The sequence below is a fragment of the Phascolarctos cinereus genome, unplaced genomic scaffold, assembly GCF_003287225.1.
Source record: "Phascolarctos cinereus isolate Bilbo 61053 unplaced genomic scaffold, phaCin_HiC Scaffold_4;HRSCAF=312, whole genome shotgun sequence".
Classification (NCBI taxonomy): domain Eukaryota; kingdom Metazoa; phylum Chordata; class Mammalia; order Diprotodontia; family Phascolarctidae; genus Phascolarctos; species Phascolarctos cinereus.
The window spans coordinates 196,458,423-196,481,885 of record NW_027555847.1 but is presented as its reverse complement, the minus strand read 5'-3'; the positions used below and the strand labels follow the sequence as shown (position 1 = coordinate 196,481,885).

At 36.2% G+C, this 23,463-nt stretch overlaps 1 protein-coding gene across 1 annotated transcript in view; it reads left to right on the top strand.

Annotated features, from left to right (window-relative positions):
* LINGO2 (leucine rich repeat and Ig domain containing 2) overlaps window positions 1-23,463 on the top strand; it is a 216,490-nt gene that overhangs the window by 12,329 nt on the left and 180,698 nt on the right. Inside the window, exon 2 of the mRNA XM_020973030.2 lies at window positions 5,170-5,240. The gene's annotated coding sequence lies outside the window, so the exon portion shown is untranslated. The remainder of the gene's footprint in view (window positions 1-5,169; window positions 5,241-23,463) is intronic.

The following is a 23,463-nucleotide window of genomic DNA, read 5'->3' as shown; positions in this document are numbered from 1 at the left end:
GGATGAGAAAACTGAGGCAAACAGGATTAAGTGACTTGCCCAGGGTCACACAGCTAGTAAAGTGTCTGAGGCCAGATTTGAACTAAGGAGGATGAGTCTTGTTGACTCCAAGCCCTGTACTCTATCTAGTGCTCCACCTAACTGTTCAGATTAGCATACTGAGGCATAATAAACTCTGACTTAAGTCAAAATATGGCAGCTGTGGAATCCTTAGTAAAATCTACCAGTTGAGGCTTTTAATATAGAGTTCTTAACTTTTTTGTGAGTTACAGGTTACTTTGGTAATCTGGTAAAGCCTATGTAACCCTTCTCAGAAATGCTCAATTTCAATTGGAGGTTGGGGGAGGACAGGGGGGAAGATATATTTTGTTTTCTCATTCAAGTTCACAAACTCCCTGAAATCTTCCCGTGGACCCAGGTTAATAACCATTGATTTAATGCATCAAACTGTATGCCAGAATGAAATAGAGTGTTACGGTAATAATGATAATAAGTAATTTATTATTTTTTTTAATTTAATTTTTTTTTTGGCTTTTGGGCAATTGGGGTTAAGTGACTTGCCCAGTGTCACACAGCTAGTGTCAAGTGTTTGGTCTGAGGCCGGATTTGAACTCAGGTCCTCCTGACTTCAGGGCCGGTGCTCTATCCACTGCACCACCTAGCTGCCCTGATAATAAGTCATTTAAATAGTGTTTTGTTGTTACATAGCACTTGGTTATATTTCATCTTTATTACAGTCCTGGCAGATAGGCAGTGGTCTTATGGATCCCCATTTTACAAATGTAGAAATAGAGGCTCAGGAAGGTTATTTATTTTCCCAAAATTTGATAGATAGCAAGTAGAGGAGGCTGATCTAGAAGCTATTATTCAATACTCCTTAACTATACCACACTTTCTACTTTACTGAGCACCTATTATGTGCAGGGCACCAAGCTGGATATTGACTAGGATACATAAATAAATAAGATGTAATACCAACAGTAATAATTAGCATTTTTATAGTTGCTTTGAGTTTTGTAAAACACTGTACATATGCTATGTCATTTGATCTTTAAAACAACTCTGTGAGGTAGGTGCTGTTATTAATCTCATTTTACAAATGAGGAAACTGAAGCACAGAGAGTATATGTGGCTTGCCCAGTATCATATAGTTAATAAGTCTGTGAGGTAGGATTTGATATCACATCTTCCTAACTCTAAGTCCATTGCACCATCCAATTACCTCGTAGTCCCTTCTTCCAAGGAGCTTAAAACCTAATAGATTGGAAGGTGAAAAGATATATAGAGGGGGTAATACAAAATAATGTATACAATTGCACAAAGTTAAAAAAAATTCTATAGGAGTTCAGAGGAGGGAAGAATTACTTCTGGGTTAGAGGAATTGAGTAAGCATGGTAGAATTAATATCCTGCCTCCATACCAGTGAGGCTAGTTTTTCCTTGAAAGATATTGAGACTACCCTTAAGACTTGATTGGGTATAGGGACTAAAGACTCAGGCTATTATCATCATATCCTTGTTAGTGAGGAAAAAACAGTTGCAAGGAGGTTTAGGAGCTCTCTGATGCTTGGCCAGTAGAAAAAAAAATTCTCAAATCAATCAAGAGTTTAAATCATTTCAATTAAATTAAATTTAAATTTAAATTTAATTTAAATTAAATCATTTAAATCAACTCATGGTGTCCCCAATGCTTGTCCATGATAAATATCCTCCTGCTATGGTCAATAATCTCTTACACATTTAGTAAGTACCTACTATGTGCCAGGCACTATCCTAAACTCTGGGAATACAAATATGACAAAAGAAAGAGGCTCTGACCTCATGGAGCTTACAAATTAATGAGAAAAGACAATACACAAAAGGAAGCTGAAAAGCAGGGGGGGAAGGGGAGGGTGGAAAAGTCCCAGAAGTCCTGAAGTAGTTCAGCAAGGTAAGAAATGAGATGTTCTGAGCTCAGCTTCCTCCTTAAATGGAGGTTTGGAGTTCGTAGCCTCATTCTCCAATAAGAGGGACAGAAGTTAGTTATGAGGTAAAGTACCAAGACTTACGAGATCTTGGTAAAGTTTTTTGATGATGAATTTTTTCCCATTGATGAGCTTCCTGGGCTTGGTGAAGTCAGAGAAATCCAAAAGTAAGTAGGGAAGCTGGCAAGATCTGAGGTACCTCCTAAGGATTTGGAATTCATGTTCCTACCCTTCAATCAGAAGGTCAAGGGGGCTCTTGACGGGATCTTGCAAGCTATGAGATTTTCCCAATAATGAGCTATAACTAAGTAAATCTCATTTTGTTAACTTTTGAATGACTTGTAATGGTTCCTTTTCCCCCCCAATATTGAACATACAAAACCAGGAAACTGGCCTGAGTCAGACCCAGCTCAGAGTAGGAAGGTACTAGAGGAGGTGCTTTTGCCACAGTATATAAAATGGGGAGTATTGTGAGCTTGGACATGTACAGAATCATTGGACATGAAAGTTGGATGAGATCTTTGGATCATCTTGTCTAATCCCCTCATTTTACTGATAAATTGAGATTCAGAGAAACAAAGTAATGTATCCAAAGTCACACAGCGAAAAGAACTGGAATTCATTTAGTATGGGTTTGACACAGATTTTGCAAGGCCTGAATGCTGGCCATTGGTGGAAAAGAGACTGATTATAAAGCTTTTGCAATAGTTCCGTAAAGGAATAATGAATGTTATTTCAGTGGTCCCAAATATGTCCTTGAGCTATTGGGGCAGGTTCTCAAAACAAGATCCATATCAGAAGTACAGCTGAAGCTATTTCTGAAAGCTATGTCTCCTAGATCTGGTGGCCCTTATAGGAAACATTGACCCTTTGTCTTGGTGACACTACCGAATATTACCACAAGAATCTGGACACCTGTGGAAGGGTCATATGGACACAATCTCCCCTGGCTGCTTTGTTGGGGGAAAGAAACAAACATTGACATCAGGGAAAATCCTTCATGGCACAGAGGATAGAGTGCTGGGCCTGGAGTCAAGAAGATTTTGGTTCAAATTCAGCCAAAGATACTTAACCAGCTGTGTGACTTTGGACACATCACTTAACCTGTCTACCTTAGTTTCCTCATCTGGAAAATGGGAGAAGTAATAGCACCTACTTCCTAGGGTAGTTCTGAGAATTAAACAAGATAATATTTATAAAGCACTTAGCATAGTGCCTGTCACCTGGTAGATGCTTAATAAATGCTCGTTTCTTTCTCTTTTCTTTCCCATGCTCTAGAGGCTTACCAAGGTCTATCATATTATGAACACTTGGCCATCCTATTTAAAATCTATCGATCCTAGTAACAACCCTTTTCCTCATTAAATTCCTATCTAATGTCCTTGATAATGTCCTTGGACTATACAATGCAGATATACTGGCTTCTTTTTTTTTTGTTATTTAGCTGGTTGTTTAATCACAACCCTCTTCCCCACACCACATCCCTGCCTCAATGTTGGCTGCAGGAGTTACTATCCATCAGCATTGTGCTTACCACTTTTATAACAATAATGTTAACAATAAGGGGCTGAATCAGTTACTGGGAATGAAGAAAAGAAAATTGATGTGGAGATATTGGGAAGGGGAAAGCATTATAATTTGACAATTCATTTAGGATATGTGAGAAAGGAATCTTGAGTTTTGAGCCTTTATTCATTAATAGAAATGGGGAAATTAAGAAAGAAGTCTGTTGTTTGGCCCAAAAGTGGTTTTTTGATATTGAGATAGTTGAGTTCAAGGTGAAACAAACAAGGGGAGATACCCAGTAGATAGTTAGAAATGGAGATCTTATGCTCAGGAATGAGGTTGGGAGTAGAAATAGAGATTTATATTTCATTTGTATAACCGAGGACTTATGTTTATGCATAGGGAGCTCTCCAACATACATACTTAGATTTTTTTAAGGGGAGAATGAATGAAGAAAAGATCGTATAACATGGTCATGTAAAAATAGTTTCAGGAGTGCTAAAAATCAGAATGAGCTGAGATGAGTGAGGAAGAGAAGGATAATACAGAAGAATTTTTAAAGTTATATTGGGAGGGGAAAAAAGATCAACAAAAGGTTGCCAAATTGATGACAGAAAACAGAACTTATGGATTATTGTTTTGCTTCTGTTCTCTCTTACAAGAAAAATGACTTTTGCACTTGAAAACAGTGGCTAATAGGGAGTTGCAAGATATGTAAGGAGATAGTACAAAAGTGTGTAATTCTTCTGGGTGAATTAAAGTCACTTGATAGAGGAATAGTCATGTACTGAAAGAATTGACAGATGGAATTGCTTAGTATGTCACTAAAATTTGAATGATCAAGGGAAATGGAAGAGTTACCTCAGATTTGGAAAGGAAGAGAATAGATTCTGCATCCATACAGGCCATTGAGCTTGACTTTGATTCCAGAGAAAATTTTTAAATGGATTACTAAAAAGGTGGTTGGTGAACATCTTAAAAAAGAAAGTGATGATTACAAAGAGCATCTCAAACAATTTCCCAGTCTGCATTTTATACACTTTAATTCCATCCCTCCAGAAATTAAATGTCTTGTTACCTTTTAGTTCCTAACATTTAAATGTTGTTGAAACTGTACTTATTAAAAAGTTAAATCATCAACTAACAGTATGTGTTAAAAATTGGCAAAGTGGTACAATAGATAGAGTGCTGGAATACCTGAATTCAAATCCAGCCTCAGACACTGAGCAAGTCACTTAACCTCTGTTAACCTCAGTTTCTTCATGTGTAACATGGAGATAATAATAGTATCTACCTCACATAGTTGTTGTGAGGACCAAATGAAATAATATTTGAAGCACTTTGCAAAGCTTAAAGTACTATATAAATTCTAGCTATGACAATTATTTAATCATGGTTCTTCAAAAATTCAAAAAAAGTTATTGTATATGACAGGTGAAATTTTTTACCTTATTTTTCCTATCAGTCTCCATTTAGGAATCTTCCTAGATAGCTAGAGCATTATAATCTGCAGGCTGGGAAAGAAATGACCAAGCTTATTAGAAATATGAATAAAGTAAAAAGTAAGTAATCTCTGAGTTAGGAGCTCTGAAACTCTTTTCTGAGTAAAATTCATGTTCTCTACTGTTACAGAATTGTGGCATTAATTTTGCCTTTTCAGAAAATTTTTCTTAACTTGTTGGTTTTTGGCTGTGTTCTAGATGGCTGAGATTGCCAGAAGTCTGACCTCCAGATAAGTAAGGTGTTGTCATACATTGATTGCATAATAAAGGTAAGCTTGTTACCCCAAAGGGGTAAACAGTTATATTACTGTTATACTGTTTTGTTTTCCCAATTCTACTTCCAAATATATCTGGCATCTGTCCCCCTCTTTTCTATCACCCGGCCCTCACCTCAGTTCAATCTCTCATTAATCTCCCCCTTGGACTATTGCTATAGCCTCCTAATTAGACTCCCTGTTTCAGATCTCTCCCCTTTCTAATCAATCCTCCCACATAGCTGCCAAATTAATCTTCCTAAGGCATGGATCTGACCATTTTCTTCCCTGGTCACAAATTTCTGTGACTTTTTTTTGCCTCCAGAATTAAATATAAACTACTTAGTGTGGCATTTAATGACATTCACAGTGTGGCTCCAGCCGCAGCCACTGTGGCACACACAGCCTTTCTAGACTTATTTCATTTTAGCCACCTTAATAAACCTTATGTTCAGCAAAACTGGACTACTTCATGTTCTGTTAACTTAACATTTCCTCTTCTCTGACTTTGTACAAAATTTCCATATACCTAGGATGTCCTTCCTTCTCACCTCTGCTTCATAGAATTCTTAGCTCCCATCAAGACCTGACTCAGGTCGTAACCTCAACAGAAAGTCTTTTTTCTTGATCTCCTGAATTATTCATTCCCTCTCCCTCCTTAAATCATATTGTGCTTTTTAGCTTTCTAAAAATTGTACCCACCTTTTCCCATGCCCAACACACACACACACACACACACACACACACACACACAGTAGAATGTAAGCATCTTAAGAAAAGGAACAATTTTTTTTTGTATCTCTGGTGCCTAGAATGGCAAGCACTTAATAAATGTTTATTGAATTAAATTGAATTGGAAATTATTTTTATTAATTTTTTTTTCAATTATTAAGCATTTTTCTCCTTTTCCTCACCTCTCAGTGGAGGGAAAGAAACCTTGTAACAGACAAGCATAATCAAACTTTCCTATACTGATTATATTTGAAAATATTTGTCTCATTCTACATATTAGTCTATCACCTTTCTGTCCAGAGGAGAGCAGTATTCTTCATCATTAGTCCTTTGGACTCATGGTATAACATTGCATTGATCAAAGTTCTAAAACTTTCAAAATCATTTGTTTTCTCTAATGTTGATTCCCTAGTATAAATTTTTCTCCTGAATCTGTTCACTTTATTGTGCATCAGTTTATATATATCTTCCCAGGTATCTCTATTTCTTCATTTCTTATAGGAAAATAGTATCCCATTACATTTCTATACCATCACTTGTTCAGCCATTTCTAAATTAGTGGTTACCTCCCTAGTTTCCAGTTCTTTACCACTGCAAAAAGAGCTGCTACAAATATTTCTTTTTTATCTCTGGTATATAGACCTCATAGTGGTATCTCTAAGTTACAGTGTAGGTACAGTTTAGTAACTGTTTAGTCATAGTTAGAAATTCCAGAATGACTCCACTATAATCACAACTTCATCACGAGGTACATCAATGTGCTTGCTTCCTACAGCCCCTCTTACATTTGTTATTTTTTGTCAACTTTTTAAAAAATTAGTTTGGGTATGAAGTAGAATTTGAATTTAGATTGCTTTAATTTGCATTTATCTAATTATTAGTGTTTTGGAGTGTGTTTTTATATGGCAATAGATAGGTTGAATTTCCTCTCTTGAGAACTGCCTATTGAACTTGCTTTTCATAATGCCTTCAGAAGACTTTAATAAGGCAAAAGTATTAAAACTAACTGATTGTAATTTACAGTGGAATTATAACCCATGAGTAGTTAACAAAATGCCAATATTTTTCACTTCTGTCTTCTGACAGCTGGAGATGCACTAACAAAATTCAAAGGCAAATTCTTTTGAGAACTTCTGATCAAAACTGAGCAAAGTAGCACAAATTCAACCTTTCCCTTTTATTCAATGGAGAAAAGTATGTCTCATTCTAGCACATTATTGTCCTCTGGCTTGTAATCAAATATTAGGATGTTATTAGGATGAGATTGCTATCCTCCTCTAAGTGTAGTAAGAACATATTTTGGACATTCTTTGGTATTTCAATACAGAATGCTGCAAATTACAAATTCATAACCTTTGATTATAAACTGTGCTACAGCATTCATTAGAGCACAAAAGCTGGTGTTTGGGGTATTTTTTCATTATGGAAACGTGGGGGGTTAATACAGGTGGAAAGTTATTTTGATTCCCAGGAGCAGAAAATGCTGTGAATAAAGCATTATTTCCTCTGTAATAGTGAACTAATGTGCATTCTGTCCTGAGTCCTCTCATAAATCACAGGCAACATTCCAAATAGTTAAAATAGCAAAGAAATGGAAATATCATATTTATAGCCTGAGGTTTCTTCCCCTTATGGAACTGCATGTGGTCTTCTTTGATTTAAAATCTATTCCATTGAAATTTGGACCCACAGGAAATGGACAGGCTTATTGCTAGCTTTATTCTGAGTAGTCACAACAAACCATTAATAGTGTGACCTAAAATACTATTCTATCCCTACAGGTGAAAAAAGAAATATTATGTCAAATAAACAAAATGTTGAAGTGATAAAATATAGGTTATGCAAAGTAGCTTTGAATGTAAGAATCATAAGATTGTTTCAAACCCAGGGACCTGTTTCTTGATCTTATTTAGTAGGCTCCATAATGGTTGTATTTGAAGCACATTTTGACCAAAACATACCTTCAATTTGCACCTGGAGGTTTTCTGCCTAAAATATGCCATTAGACTAATTATATTTTAATATTCCACCAACCAGGTCATTTAAATCTCTGAAGCTTGAAATCACATAGAGTTCTGAGATCCTGGGAGCAAATACATGATGAGTACAAATGGTGTCTGGGTGCATGAGAGATAGAATGTACTAATATGTTCAGTGACAGCTTCGTAATCTAATAACAACAAATAGTACTTTAAAGCTTAGAAATCAAAGCTGATATTAACTTTTTTTTTTGGTTAGGCAATGGGGTTAAGTGACTTGCCCAGGGTCACACAGCTAGTAAGTGTTGTATGTCTGAGGCCGGATTTTAACTCAGGTCCTCCTGAATCCAGGGCCAGTGCTCTATTCACTGCGCCACCTAGCTGCCCCTGATATTGACTTTAAAACTGATATCCTGTGCTATCAAAACTTTAAAGCTGATGTCCTGTGATTCTCAGAACCACACAGGATGGGCATATTATGGCTGAAAACACTGAGTCTGGGAGAGGCAAAGTCACTAGCAAAGAGGCACATAGCAAGCGACTAAAGCAGAATCAGAACTTGTACTTATGTCTTCCTGACTCCAAGTCCAGCATTTCACCCCCTATCTGCTTCTTTGGTGAGGGGTATAGCTTTGCCTTTTACCCTCTCTTGTCCAGTCAGTGAGTAGAAGTCATGGATACATCAAAGAACATGAGTCTGAGTCCTAACCCTGCTATTGACTTACATGTGTTACTTAGGGCATTCTGGGCCTCAGTTTCTTCATCTGTTAAAAAAAAAAAAGGGTTCAGACTAAATGACTCCTTTGATTCTTCCAAGCTCTAAAGATCTCACCAATTTGTAACCAACACCTAAATGAATTTTTACATGGTCAACTAAGGGAAGCCTAGAATGAGATGTGTAAATAGGAAAATAAGTTCCTTACTTTTTAGTAAGGGCAGCTAGGTGGTACAATGGACAGAGCTCTGGACCTTGAGTCAGGAAGACCTGAGTTCAAATGTGGTCTCAGATACTAACTTTGTGAACCAGGGCAAGTCACTTAACCATGCTTACCTCTATTTCCTTATCTGCAAAATGAGCTGGAGAAAGAAATAACAAACCACTATAGCAGCTCTGCTAAGAGAACCCCAAATGGGGTTACAAAGAGTCAGACGTGACTAAAAATAACTAGCTACAGTAACAACAACTTCCTGACTCCAGGTTCAGGGCTCTATCCACTCAGCCATCTAGTTGCCTGTATATATATAAATTTACATACATGGCAACATATAGTTCACCTAAATATTTATCATGGGCACTATTCTTCATCTAGGCTACAGAGTTCTCAGCCTTGGTGTTAACTCTGACTCTTTCCTCTGACTCCACTCTCATATCAAATCCAACAAGTTCTACAATTAAATAAAATGTATTGCTTCTGCTTTGTATAAATTACCAGAAAATTAACAAGTCCCATTATTTCTATTGCCTCAGCATTTCTCACAGTCATCCAGTCTACCTATTCTCATTGCCTTTGCTTTAACATAGGTTCTCATGACTATCTTTCTTGACTACTGTAAATCACCTCTTTACAAGTATTCTCATCTCATCATCTTTCCCTTCTAATGTATCCTTCACAATGCTGCCAGACAAATTTCCTTATGTATAGATCTGGTCAGATCACTCTTCTCCTCAAACAATTTAAATTAATGTCTCTTGCCTATTGAATAATGTTCAGTTCCTGGCATTCAGTAACTTCACACATTCTCATGATTAGAATAGCATTCTTGATTTTAATTCTAAAGCATTTTTTTTCCTTTTCATCACATTTATTCTCAGTTAACAGCTTTTGTCTCTCATACATAAATGAGAATGAAACCCTCTTTTTCTTGGTTACTACTCAGCGCATATTAAATGTGTTTAGTAGCTTAATTCAATGGCTCATCTTTATACTTCTTTAACCAAGTTAAAATACTTAGCTCACTTCCATCCTCTCCCTAATTTATTTTATTGCTCTGATACTGGGTTCCTTAACTGGAGAGGTAAAAGTTTTCTAGGTTGCTGCATAAAAGAGATTATTGATCCTGAGATGTGAAATATCTGCCCTAAATTTAAAATAACCCTTGTTTCTTTTCTACCTAGACTACATTGCTAATTCTTCATTTCCAGCCTATTAAACTATATTTATCTCATTGTTATGCTTTCCACAGTTCTCTAGCCTAATGAATATTCAAAAAATTGTTCTACATTAGCCTATTATATCTGTGGCTGGATTTTCTAGGTGTTAATGAAATGCCTTACAAGTCCTATTTGGGTGAAGTCCAAAGGGTCAATCCTAAATGCTATGCCTGGAGTTTTCACAGAATCTGGTGTTTCATACACCCAGCTTTTTTTTTCACTTAAAATTACTTATTTTACCCAGCTATTGGACAAAGAAAGACAAAAATTCCTTACCATCTCCAAAGAAATATATTGATCTTACTGAGTACAGACAGGAGAAAGGAGAGAACAAAAATGCTTTAAATGATTTGTTCTACTAAGATTCAGTTAACTGGAAACTACAATTGACCAAAACACTCATTCCTCTGCATTTTAATTAATTGAGAAAGCATCTTATATACAAGAGTTTCTCTGTATTACTGTATAAAAAGATACAACCAGACCTTACTTATTGGACTTTATTAATTTGGAATGATTTGATGACCTAGGTTAGAAACTGTGGTTTAAGTACAATTGAAAGGGAACATTTAATCTACTTTGTAGATCATCTACAAATATCTGTCTGTATACAAATAATTTGCTAATTACAAATTATTCTAATATATTATTGAGACAGGTCTAGCTACACTTAATAAACATCCAACAGTTTGTACTCTATGCATTTAGGAATAATGAAATTATATTTCTTTTATAAAATATGTTAATAGGGGTTTTTTTTTTGTAATTCAGATTGAGCTTTCCAAATTGGTTGAATTAATGAGGATTTCCTTGGTGTTTATGTGTACACAAAAATGCTTTATAAACAATAAAATTCTGTATAAGTGTGAATTCTTATTGTCATATAGGGTAAAAGTTATATTATTTGTCATTTCACCAACCTAAACATACAAAAAAATTAGTACCTCTTTTGATTCTCCAATGCAAATATTTAATCTAGTAATCACATTGTTTGGAAAGAGGTTCATAAAAATAAGTATAAAATTGGCTACACCTTGAACTGGATTTGAATCCCAAATCTATTATTATCAATATAACTTGGGAAAGTCACCTAGCCGTTTTAGTCACCAATTTCTGAGGGAAGGTTAACACTATTGCTTGAAGATCTCCTTTATCTTAATCTGTGATCCTGTATTCCCACTCTCACTTTTACCTCTAGTTAACACAAGTTTCAGTGTATTTACTGTGGATTAGATGACCTGCTGAGAGATGTGTTATTTTAAAGAAATAACAATCTGGTACACACACACACACACACACACACACACACACACACACACACACACACACGCGCACATGAGAATAGACAGCTGTAGAAACATATTTCTATTGCCAACCATGAAGTTGACATTCTTGACTGACAGTAGAATAACCATTTGCCTCCAGGACAGTTCTTCTTCTTGTAATGTGTTGAATCTATTTCTGAAGACCTAACTAGTGCACTAAAGGTTTTCCTCTGCCTATTTTAACATATCATGGGTACAAGTGGGTACATGGGTACTAGGGCTATTTAACAGATTCCTCACATTCTTATTACATGACTTATCTACTTTCCCCATATTTTCAGTAGACTTCTTGCTTCTGTTATGGTTGGTCTTCTATGTCTATTCTGAGGGGTGTAACTAGAAAGAAACATTTTTCATCCTATGCTTCTCACCATGGCAGTAGTCACCACATATACTGTTATGTGCAGGCTCTGAGAAGATTCCACAATTTATATTACATACTCTATAGGAGAAGATATTTGTTCGTGATTGTTACAGAAAATGCTTTTTTTAAATTACTCTGTTTTCATATAATTGGTCTACTTATTGCCTTTTCAAAATTACAGTCTAAGTGTGCCCTTCTCTTATTCAAAATCGTGAGAGACTGATACTATTTTCCCATCTCTTTGATATCTTTTATGTACAATTTCTGGAGTCTGCATTCAATGAATATTTTCATTAACCTCAAGTTCCTTAACTTTATCCTCTTCAAATTTTAGCAGTGTGTTGATTTAACTTCATATCATCTATATACTAGGCTTAGTGATGGAGGGCTTTTTGTTTGTTTTGTTTCGTTTGCTTTATAAACAAAAGAATAGCATATATCCTATTTTGTTTGTTTGCTTGTTTCCTCAATCACCCTGAATTGGTGAGCAATACATTTGTCAGTGACTTATCCCCTGAGGGAATCATTGACAAAATGTAGTATGAAGTCCTTGCCTGTATCTAATGACATCTATTTCCATTTTTGTTACAATATGGTACTACATATGTCTTCAGTCCATTTCATATATACTCATGGTTTGCCCGCTTTAGTAGTAAGTGAGTGCCATCTGTACTGAGGTACTTTTACTGAGTGGATTATTAGTATTTCTGGTTTGTTCTAGTGCCTTCTTGTGCTATCAGATGATGTAATGGAGGGCCATTCCCTCTTCTATTCTCTGTGTTCATATGATTTTCATGATGATTTCAGTTAGGGCCAATCTGCATTCCTATGCATCTCCATCAATTTCTTAGACTTTTAGGACAGTTGTATCATTCTGACCAACCTGCTAATCAGTAGTGGTATTGCCAGAGCCCAGTTGTTCAGCAGTCCAGGGTCCCTGCCAAGCCTTTAGAGATTTAGTAATGGGCTCAGAGAATGCAAAGCCCCCATTGTACATCACCTTTGCTAGCATTCTTCTACTTTGTTATTGTCCTCTCCTTGAACAATTGGTTAGACTTTGAGAGAGTTTTTCCTTTTATTGTTATTATAATTCATTTTATTTACTTTGGGTCTTTTTTTTTTACATTTTCACAAGTAGTTAGCTTCTTCAAAGGTTAATACTAAGCCAAACTATCTTAGTTTTCTTGCCTAACTTTGTCCAAACAACCTAGTATTTCAGAAATGTTCATTTCACTGGCTGCTTTGAAACAGATTTGGGTAAGAGGAATATTTCTCTCTCCTGCCATGTTTTTGTGACATTCAAGTTGCTTGTTTATAGGGTATTAAATGTACGGAATGAAAGCTTCATATATTCTTCATTCAGTGAGTTCACTTCATGAATTCTAAGAGTATTTCCTGATGAACTGAACTGTCTATTCACATTCATGCATCATCTGAGTTGGAGAGACAGTGACTGCTTTTATGATTCATGTCAGTGCCCCATGAAAAAATACAGGTCAAAATCAAGTTTTCTTTCCATTGAAAACTGTAGCATCAAAAGTAAGGAAGTAAAATACCATAAGACCATAATGACTTATGCTTTGCATTTTAACTCATGGACTACATCATATTTTCAGGTAGTAGGAGGCTGGGACAAATAGCTAACACACTGAATGTGTTAGAACAATGGACCAAACCTAGTAAGATAAGAGTGAAAATATAAGTCCTAACATTAAGTCAATAAATCAACTGCAAAAACAATGGATTGGAGAACATGTTTAGATAGCAGTTTATATTAAAATGGTTTGAAGATTTTAGCAGATTGCAAACAGAAAGAATGAATCAACAGTGCCACATGGGAGCCAAAAAAGCTAAGATAATCTTGGGCTTCACTGACAGGCATAATGACCAGATGAAGGTGAACGTACATAATTCAGTGATACTTTGCTATAGAGAGATCTCATCTGAAATATCATATCCAGCTTAAATTCATTCAGCTTACAACATTTTAGGGAAGACATTGACAAGCTGGAATGTCTCTAGAAAAGGCTAGACAGGACAGTGAAGAGACATTCTATGTGAGGATTGAAGGAAGGAGTTAGGAATGTACAGACTAAAGAAGAGAAAATGGGATTGGGGAGAGGTACATGATAGTTGTCTAAGTATCTGAAGAGCTTTCACATTAAAGAATTAGACTTCTGACCCACACTTTAAGGTTCTAGAAAGAGAATGAGTGAAGGAAAGATTCTAAGAAGTGGTTAGAGAGGTAGGAGTAGAAACAGCAAAATATGTGGATATTGGAACTTTGACCCTCTAAGTGACTTGAAGATTTATCATGTCATGTAACAAATATGCACTTGGAATTAGATAACTACATCTGTTTTAATTAGACTTACAAATGAACAGGTATGGATCACAAAAGTACAGCCTAACAGTAGTTCAGGGATGAAACTTTCCTCGTTAGACTAACAAGCCTATTTTAATTCATGATGACACAGACACCCATAATCCTTACTCAGTGTTCTTCATTAAGTTACCTGAACTGAGGTTAAGTTGAGCTGTTTTGAATCTGAGATACTATTGGTAAGCACCTAGACACACATATAGTTTGGTACATAGAATATTTTTCACCAGAGGGTGTTTACTGCAAATGAAAGGATAAGTATGCTGGCAATTAGGGACATTTGGGAAATGTAAAAGCTAAAACCTTGGAATTGGATTTAGAAGTAACAGCTCTGTTCACGGTGATTGATCAGCTTTGTGCAGGGACTCTGTCTTTCATTAATGGAACTATTTAGGTGCATGGGCTCTGCCTGCTTTCACTTTATTTCCACAAAGAAGGTCACTCAATTTCTTCCTCAGTCCTATTTTTTTTTAATTTCCCCTGAGTTTGGGGCTTGGCAACCTAAGTATGCATTAACATACTAGAACTAAAGCTTCTTCTACCACAGGGAGGAAGGTTGGGGGAAAAGTCACAGAGCCATCAAAAGTTGAATACAATTTACTCATCACTCCCCACTCAAAATAGAATGAGTAACATAATAAAACCTTTTGCTTTTGTTTGTAATTCTACCAAATTATATTTTCAGGCTCATGCCATTAAAATACGGACTCAACAAATATGTAGTTAAGGTATATCTATGTAAACTACATATGAACAATTCAGTTTATAAATTTTTCTTACCAAGTTTTCAGATGTGTTCTTTTGAGGCAGAAATGAAGAGAATGATTAAATCAGTGGAAATCATTAGTTATAGAAGAGATCAAATGTCATTCATTTCCCTTTAAGCCCACAGATTATCATGATTATTGAGCTATTAGCAGTTTGGGGGAAATTCATTGTTATGGCTGCCCTCCAGACTCTGAAAATCACAAACAAACAATTTGTATACTTATACATTCTTTCTTCTTATTTTCCTCAATATCTTTCAGTAGAGAGAATATGTTTTAGATTTTGTTATTTTTAATATTTAAGCAAAATCCATAGGAAGCATAGTTCTTTTTGATACTAAGAGATTTGTAAAGATTTGACCCAGAGAGAGCTAAAAATATATAAATAAATGATATTCAGGATTCTGTTAACAATTATTTACAAGCATTTGTTTGTGTGAGCATATGTAATACTACATATGGATATATAATATACAATCTGTGTATACATATTACATGGCTTTGGCTTGCATATGGCTTTGTGCCAATTGTATCAAGCCCCTAGAAGATTTTGAAGTTTCCTAGTGGGATCTATAACCATTCAAATGAATTTGCCTTGACTATCTACATAGGAAATATGAAGTTGATGAAAATGTCTATTAACCAGATTACATGAAACCCTTTGGAACTTCTCTGTCACCATGCATATCTGGGTTAACCCATATGTATGAAAAATTAGTTGGCTCCAGGATTAAAGAAGAGTAAGAGATCAGGCTAGTTTGCTTTTAGAAACTTGCATAGCTCACTTAATGACAACAAACTTCCCATGAAAGTAAAGGTCTGTCTTTTTGATACCAACATTCAACTGGTGTAGTTATATGGTAGCGAGATGAGATAGGGAATATGGCAGTCTCAGAACTAAAAATTCATATCATGAATATTGTGTGTGTGTGTGTGTGTGTGTGTGTGTGTGTGTGTGTGTGTAGAACAGCATAATAGATAGAGATAGCTGGTCTCAGAGTTTAAAAGGTCAGAATCAGGGGCAGAGCCAAGAAGGCAGAGAAAAGGCAGCAACTCACCTGAGCTCTCCCCAAAACCCCTCCAAACATCTTTAAATAATGCCATAAAATAATTCCTGGAACAGCAGAATCCACAAAAGAATAGGATGAAATAATTTTCTAGCCAAAAAAACTTAAAAGGTCAGCAGGAAAAGTCTGTCACACCTGGATGAGAGTGAAGTTCAATCAGCACAGACCCAGCCCCAGCAAACCAGAAACAGGCCTTTGGAACTACTAAATCAGCAGTGGCCATGGCTGCTTCCTGGGCTCTCAGCCCACAGATGGTAAGAGGCAAAACAACTGGTCAGAAGGAGATTACAGGGGTCTCTTTGCTAGCATTGAGGCAGGATTCTGTTGCTTTGCCCATACTCAGATTCCAGGTCACAGTCCTGGGTGGCAGACCCAGGTCAAAGAAGGACACTAGCACACCAGACATTGAAACCACAGTGGAATAGGGACACTCATTACAGTTCTAGGGCCGAAAATATTGCATGTGGTCAATCACAGACCAGAACACAAGCCAAGAAAGTAGTAAACACTTCTCCGTAGATCATACCACCTTGGAAGAACTGAAAAATGACAGGTCCCTAGAAGTATCTCTGAAAACAGCTGCACAAAACACCTGAAGCTTAGGACAATGTGTTCTCTGCCTTGGAAGCAGAGCCCTACTTTAACAAAGAGTTAAAAGCCAAGTAATAGGGTGGGGAAATGAGCAAACAACAACAAAAAAATTCTGACCATAGAAAGTGACTATGGTGTCAAGGAAGATCAAAACACAAACTCAGAAGATAAAATCAAAGCCCCTACATCCAAAGCCTTCACGAAAAATAAGAATTGGTCTCAAGCCATGGAAGAGGTCAAAAAGGATTTTGAAAATCAAGTAAGAGAGATTTTTTAAAATTGGGAAGAGAAATGAAAGTGATGCAAAAAAATCATGAAAAAAGAGTCAACAGCTTGGTAAAGAAGATACTAAAAAAAAAAATACTAAAGAAAATAACACGTGAAAAAACAGAGTAGGCCAAATGTTAAAGAGGTACAAAAACTCAGCGAGGAGAAGAATGCTTGGAAAAGCAGAACTGACCAGATGGAAAAATAAGTATAAAAAATTCATTGAAGAAAAGAATTCTTTAAAAAATAGAATTGGCCAAATGTAAAAGGAGGTACAAAAGTTAACTGAAGAAAATAATTCCTCAAAAATTAGAAGAAATTAGAAAGTAAGATGAGAAATCAAGACATTGTAAAACAAAACCAAAAGAATGAAAAAATAGAAGACAATGTGAAATATCTCATTGGAAAAATAACTGACCTGGAAAATAGATCCAGGAGAGGTAATTTAAAAATTATTGGACTATCTGAAAGCCATGATCAAAAAAAGAGCCTAGACATCATCTTTCAAGAAATTATCAAGGAAACTTGCCCCAATATTCTAGAACCAGAACATCACCTCCTGAAAGAGATCCCCAAAGGAAAACTCCTAGGAATATTGTAGCCAAATTCCAGGGCTCCCAGGTCAAGGAGAAAATATTGCAAGCAGCCAGAAAGAAACAATTCAAGCATAGTGGAGCCACAGTCAGGATAACACAAGATTTATCAGCTTCTACATTGAAGGATCAGAGGGCTTGGAATATGATATTTCGGAGCGCAAAAGATGTAGGATAACCAACAAGCATCATGCACCCAGTGAAACTGAGTATACACCTTCAGGGGGAAAATGGATATTCAGTGAGATAGAGGGCTTTCAATAATTCTTGATGAAAAGACCATAACTGAATAAAAAAGTTGACTTTCAAATACAAGACTCAGGAGAAGCATAAAAAAAGGTAGACAGGAAAGGAAAATCATAAGGGACTTAATAAGGTTAAACTGTTCATTTTCCTACATGGAAAGATGATACTATAACTCATAAGAACTTTCTCATCATTAGGACAGTTAGATGGAATATATATAGACAAAGGGCACAGGTGTGAGTTGAATATGAAGGGGTGATACCTAAAGAAAATAAATTAAGGGGTGAGAGAAGAATGTCCTGGAAGAAAGGGAAAAGGAGAGATAGAAAGGGGTAAATTATTTCACATAAAAGAGGCAAGAACAAGCTTTTACAGTAGAGGGAGAGAGGGGGGAGTTAAGGGGAAATGAGTGAACCTTGCTGTCATCAAAATTGGCTCAGAGAGTTAGCATATACACACTCAATTTGGTATAGAAATCTATCTCACCCTATAGGAAAATAGGAGGGGAAGGATATAAGAGAAGGAGGGATTGGTGATAGAAGGGAGGGCAGATTGGGGGAGGAGGTAATCAGAAGCAAAATATTTTTGAAGAAGAAGAGGGTGAAAAGAGAGAGAGAATAGAATAAATGGGGGGGAATAGGATGGAGGGAAATACAGTTAGCAATGGTAACTAAGAAAAAAAAATTCAAAGTAAGTTTCTCTGATAAAGGCCTTATTTCTCAAACATATAGAGAACTGAATCAAATTTATAAAAGTAAGAACCATTCCCCAATTGATAAATGATCAAACGATATGAATAGTTTTCAGATGAAGTAATCAGAGCCATATGAAAAAATATTCTAACTCACTATTGATTGGAGAAATGCCAATTAAACCAATTCTGAGGTACTACATAGTACTTATTAGATTAGCTAGTAGCACACTGTTGGTGGAGTTGTGAACTGATTCAGCCATTCTATAGAGCAGTTTGGAGCTGTGTCCCAGGGGCCACGCATGCCCTTTGACCTAGCAGGACCACTGCTAGGTCCATATCCCAAAAGAGTTTTAAAAAAGAAGGGGGCGGGGCAGCTCAGTGGCACAGTGGATAGAGCACCAGCCCTGGAGTCAGGAGGACCTGAGTTCAAATCCGGTCTCAGATACATGACACTTATTAGCCATGTGAACTGGGCAAGTCACTTAACTCCGATTGCTTCACCAAAAAGCAAAAAAAAAAAAGGAGGAGGGGGTAGGAAAGGGACCCATATGTATAGAGGTATTTATAGCAGCTCTTTTCTAATTAGATTGGAAATTGAGGGGATGCCCATCAATTGTGGAATGGCTGAATAAATTATGATATGTAATTATGATCAACTACTACTGTGCTAAAAGAAATGATAAGCAGGCTACTCTCAGAAAAATCTAGAAAGACTTACAGGAGCTGACACAAAGTGAAATGTACTATGTACAAAGTAACAGCAATATTGTAAGATGATCAGCTGTTCTCAACAATACAATGATCCAAGACAACTCTGAAAGACTTATAATGAAAAATGTTATTCATCCCCAAAGAAAGAACTAATAGTGCCTGAATACAGATTGAAGCATACTTTTTTTACTTTATTTTTCTTGAGGTTTTTGGGTTTTTTTTCTTGTGGGGAGGGTGTCTGTTTTCTTTCACAACATGACTAATATGGAAATGTTTTGCATGATTACACATGAATAACCTATATTGAATTGCCTTCTCAATGTGGGAGTGGGGGAGGAAGGGAAAAAATTTGGAAATCATTTTAAAATGAATATTAAAAATTGTTTTTACATGTGACTGGGGAAAAATAAAATACTAAATAAATATACTTAGCATGAAAAAAAAGACCAAGGTCAACGTCCAACTAAAGAATTCATTATACTTTTGAAAGCATAGGTCAGTCCCTATCATATGAGTATGAACAGATGATAGATATTTAACTGTGCCCAGTATATACTTACATGAGTATATATAACTACATACATCTATATGAGAGAAGAGGAGGAAGAAAGAGGAAAGATCTGCAGGGAGTTCATCAGGACACCCCTAATCAATTCATTTTTCCCTAGCTCAGTATAAATGAAATCACAGAAGGTAAGGGGCAACTAACAGATGCAATGATCTCTTAAAGTATTAAAATGAAAAAGCTTATCTATACTTTTGCCCCCTTATTAAGGGGTAAAAGAATAGTGTGAAGAATTTCCCTGATCAGATTGATTAAACTAGGGGGCAGTTAGCCACTGCTTAGTAAATTATTGCCCATACTCCTGGTTTCCTTAATCAATCAGTCAGTGAATCAATAAGCAGATAATCAAGGCAAGATATAGCTCTTGAGTATGACACCTGAAAGTCTAAAAGAAAGCCCATTAAGGAAGAAGACCTTAGCTCTTAAGAATCACTCTTCTTAGAGGGAGGAGATTTCTTGCACTTTATGTTGATCAGCCATGACATCTTGCAGAGAAGCTATTCCTTGAGAGGAGACTGATTTCATTAGGGAACTAAACCCATAAAGCAGAGCACCAAACTGGAGAAGCTATATGAGTTGAGAGAAAATTAATCCTTAACATCAGGAATTGAGCTACAGAGAACAGGACCAAGAATCCTAGCCAAGTGATCTTCCCAGTAGAAATGTAGCATGCCAAAGAAGCAACACAAGGAAATCAAAAAAAAGGGGAAAGGGCACTAGGCTCTCCAGTGCCAGAGATATGAGTTGCCTTAAGCTCCACTTTGGATTCCCTATGTACAGCAGGTGTCCACTGGGGAAATTTGAGGGGCCCTTATGTGTTTCAGGAAGGCAGCTAGATGGCTCAGGGAATAGAATACTGGGTCTGGGGCCAGGAAGATCTGAATTCAAATACAAACTCAGACACTTACTAGCTGTGTGACCCTGGCCAACTCAATTAACCTCTGTTTGTTTACCTTAATCCACTGGAGAAAGAAATGGCAAACTACTCCAGTGGCAAGCATCCTTGCCAAGAAAAACCCATGGATGGTAGAGTCCACAGGGTTACAATGAGTTGAACACAACTGAACTACTGAACAACAAATTGTGCTTCAGAGCCACAAGAAATGTTGGCCTATATTGCTCCTTTCTGTATACACAGTCTTTAACAGTGTTCCCTGTGTGTTTGCCCACTTCTCCCACCTACATGCTATATGTTTGTAGAAGAGCACACACTCAGTTTATAGTGGTAATGTTTACCAACAGTGGAGGTTCCTGAGATCTCCACCTATGATGATTTAGTTTCACAGGCATCTGCTGGGGGTGAGGGGGAAGAGAACAACATTTTTTTCTTTTTTTTGTTTCCAGACTCTGATTAGACAGTTAATCTAATGTGTTTTCTTTATGTCAGTCTAGTTGCTTTGAGATAATTTTGTATAATTGAATGTTTGTGTACTAATGTCTGTTGTTTTACTATTTTCTTTTTAGTATAGAAGTTGATAGGAACAATATGGACATTTCATCCTTAGACTACTGGTGCCTAGAAATATAAATTAAGTATACTGGGAGCTCATCCATGTTTGTTGTTGTTGCTGTTGCTGTTGTAATTTTTAGTGTGGAGAAGATCTAGACTGCTCCACTTATTGTGATATGAGTGAAGATAATTTTTCTAATATCCTTATGGACTGCTGCTCCATAAGATGAAGTTTGTTCTTAATTGCTTTGGGGCCGCCTAACACCTCTTTATTGTTTTTAGTTCAGGGAAGGCCCTAATGATAGGCACTAATCTATAAAAGATAGGCAAAAATCACCAAGATAGGAAATAACCTATGAAGAAATTTTATAAAATGTTTGTTGAATTGTATAACCAAGTTTTTGTAGTCCTGGATCCCCATGGAAGAATTAATTATCTAAGAATTCTGCCTTATAGATGTTACCGAACCTTTTTAAATATAGATCTCTGGTCTAAGGCACTTGAAAGAACAATTATTGAGTCCCCCACTACGTTACTAGAGAGCCTTAAAAATTGGCCTAGGGATGAATTCACCAAAAGCACCCCCAGTAGATTTGCTAGGAATAACAAATATTTAGATGAGGATCAGCTAAAGCAAACTTTAGCTTTAGGAGGATAGATCCACAGAGTATACCACTAAACTTGTGAGTGATTATGGGAAACCCAGCCTTTAACTTCAAGTTGAGGTGGAGATAGCCAAGAAAGATTATTGTGTGTGTAGATGAATGTTCATATTTGGCCTGGCACAATGGATAGGGAATTAGTGATAGCATCAGACATATCTGGGTTCAAGCTTTGCCTCTGATCCATGCTACTCTTATGATCATAGGCAATTCACTTTTCCTTTCAACTTAGGCAACTGTCTAAGACTGTAAGAAATTGCCAATATGTATCAATAGAGGGAATTTCCCTACAAGGAGTTCCCTGTGAGAATAGAATCACAGGCTTCAATTCAAACATTAGCATCTATGATGATATATGGATCTATAATTTACAGTACTTGAATATATTTCATCTATTGTACTTGGAGTATAAATAGTAAAAAGCACTGTTTTCTGACATATTCTTTTTAAAAGTCTTTCCCCCCTATAATATTATTATTAAGTACTGCATATATTAATCTATACACTTCAGGACACTTGGTCAAGCAATAATTGAATTAAAGGAGAAAGCATTCAATGCATGCCAGAAAAGAGGGGTAGTAAAGACTGAAGTATTACTCTTTTAGTTTACCCCCACTTGGGGAGTAGGGTAAGTAGAGAGCCCACCTACTTCCAACAGCTGGCATATTTCCCAGTTCACATTTCCTCCAGCTGCTAATGAATGCAAACAGCTGTCTCTATGATGATCCTATTTATCAGTAAACCAATACAGTAGTGTCAGTAGAGCCAACTTCTTACCTCTTGCAGAGAGAGGTTTTCACTTCTGTAGCATAGTTATGTTCTGCTTGCTTTAAGGCTTTTTTTTTAATCATCAAATCTAGACAGAAGTGCAAGTCTCCTCACCATGATGTGAAATTGGCTATATTTTTTTTTAAAAAAGGGAATAAGATAAATCAAGAATGTCCCAGAGGTTCTTCATTGCTTTCTTTTAGCAGAAGTGTGCACATTGCATAATATACACTATTACAAAGTTAATCTGTCTGCGCTCAAGAAAACCTTCCTGCTTTTACTACTATTTGATTTCACAATTACCAGTGATAGAAAACAATTGAAATATGATTCTCCAACTGTGTAACAAGGGAGTCTCAGTTTGTTCTGATTATAAGGACCAAATTCTTCTCTTAAATCTACCTGGAAGTTTATAGAATCATAGTCTTCAAAGATGGAAGAAGACTTAGCAGATGAGAAAACTAAAATCTAGAGAGAGTCAGTGAGTTGACCAAGGTTATACAGGTATTAAATAATAACAGATACAATTTGTAATGTGATTTAAGGTTTACAACATGCTTTTCACACAACAACCCTATAAGCTGAGATTTGAACCTAGGTTTTCTGATTCTAAATTTAGTGCTCTTTTCATCACATGTGACACCAGAAATTGCTTAAATTTGATTTTCAAATGAGATGTCATCATTAAAAGCTAGGCCTGGAGATTTTAAAAGGAAGCATAGGTTCTCTCAAATGAGATTTTTTAAAAATCCCATCAGCCTCTAACATGCACTACAACTTTCACTCTACATTTAGTTTTGACTAGTTTGATTAAAGTACCATATAAAAAATAGAAGTAAAGCGTCAAAAAGTATACAAAAGACAGCTCTAGGGAGAAAAAAACACTGTATCTCAAGTCACTGAACCTAGATTCAAATCATGC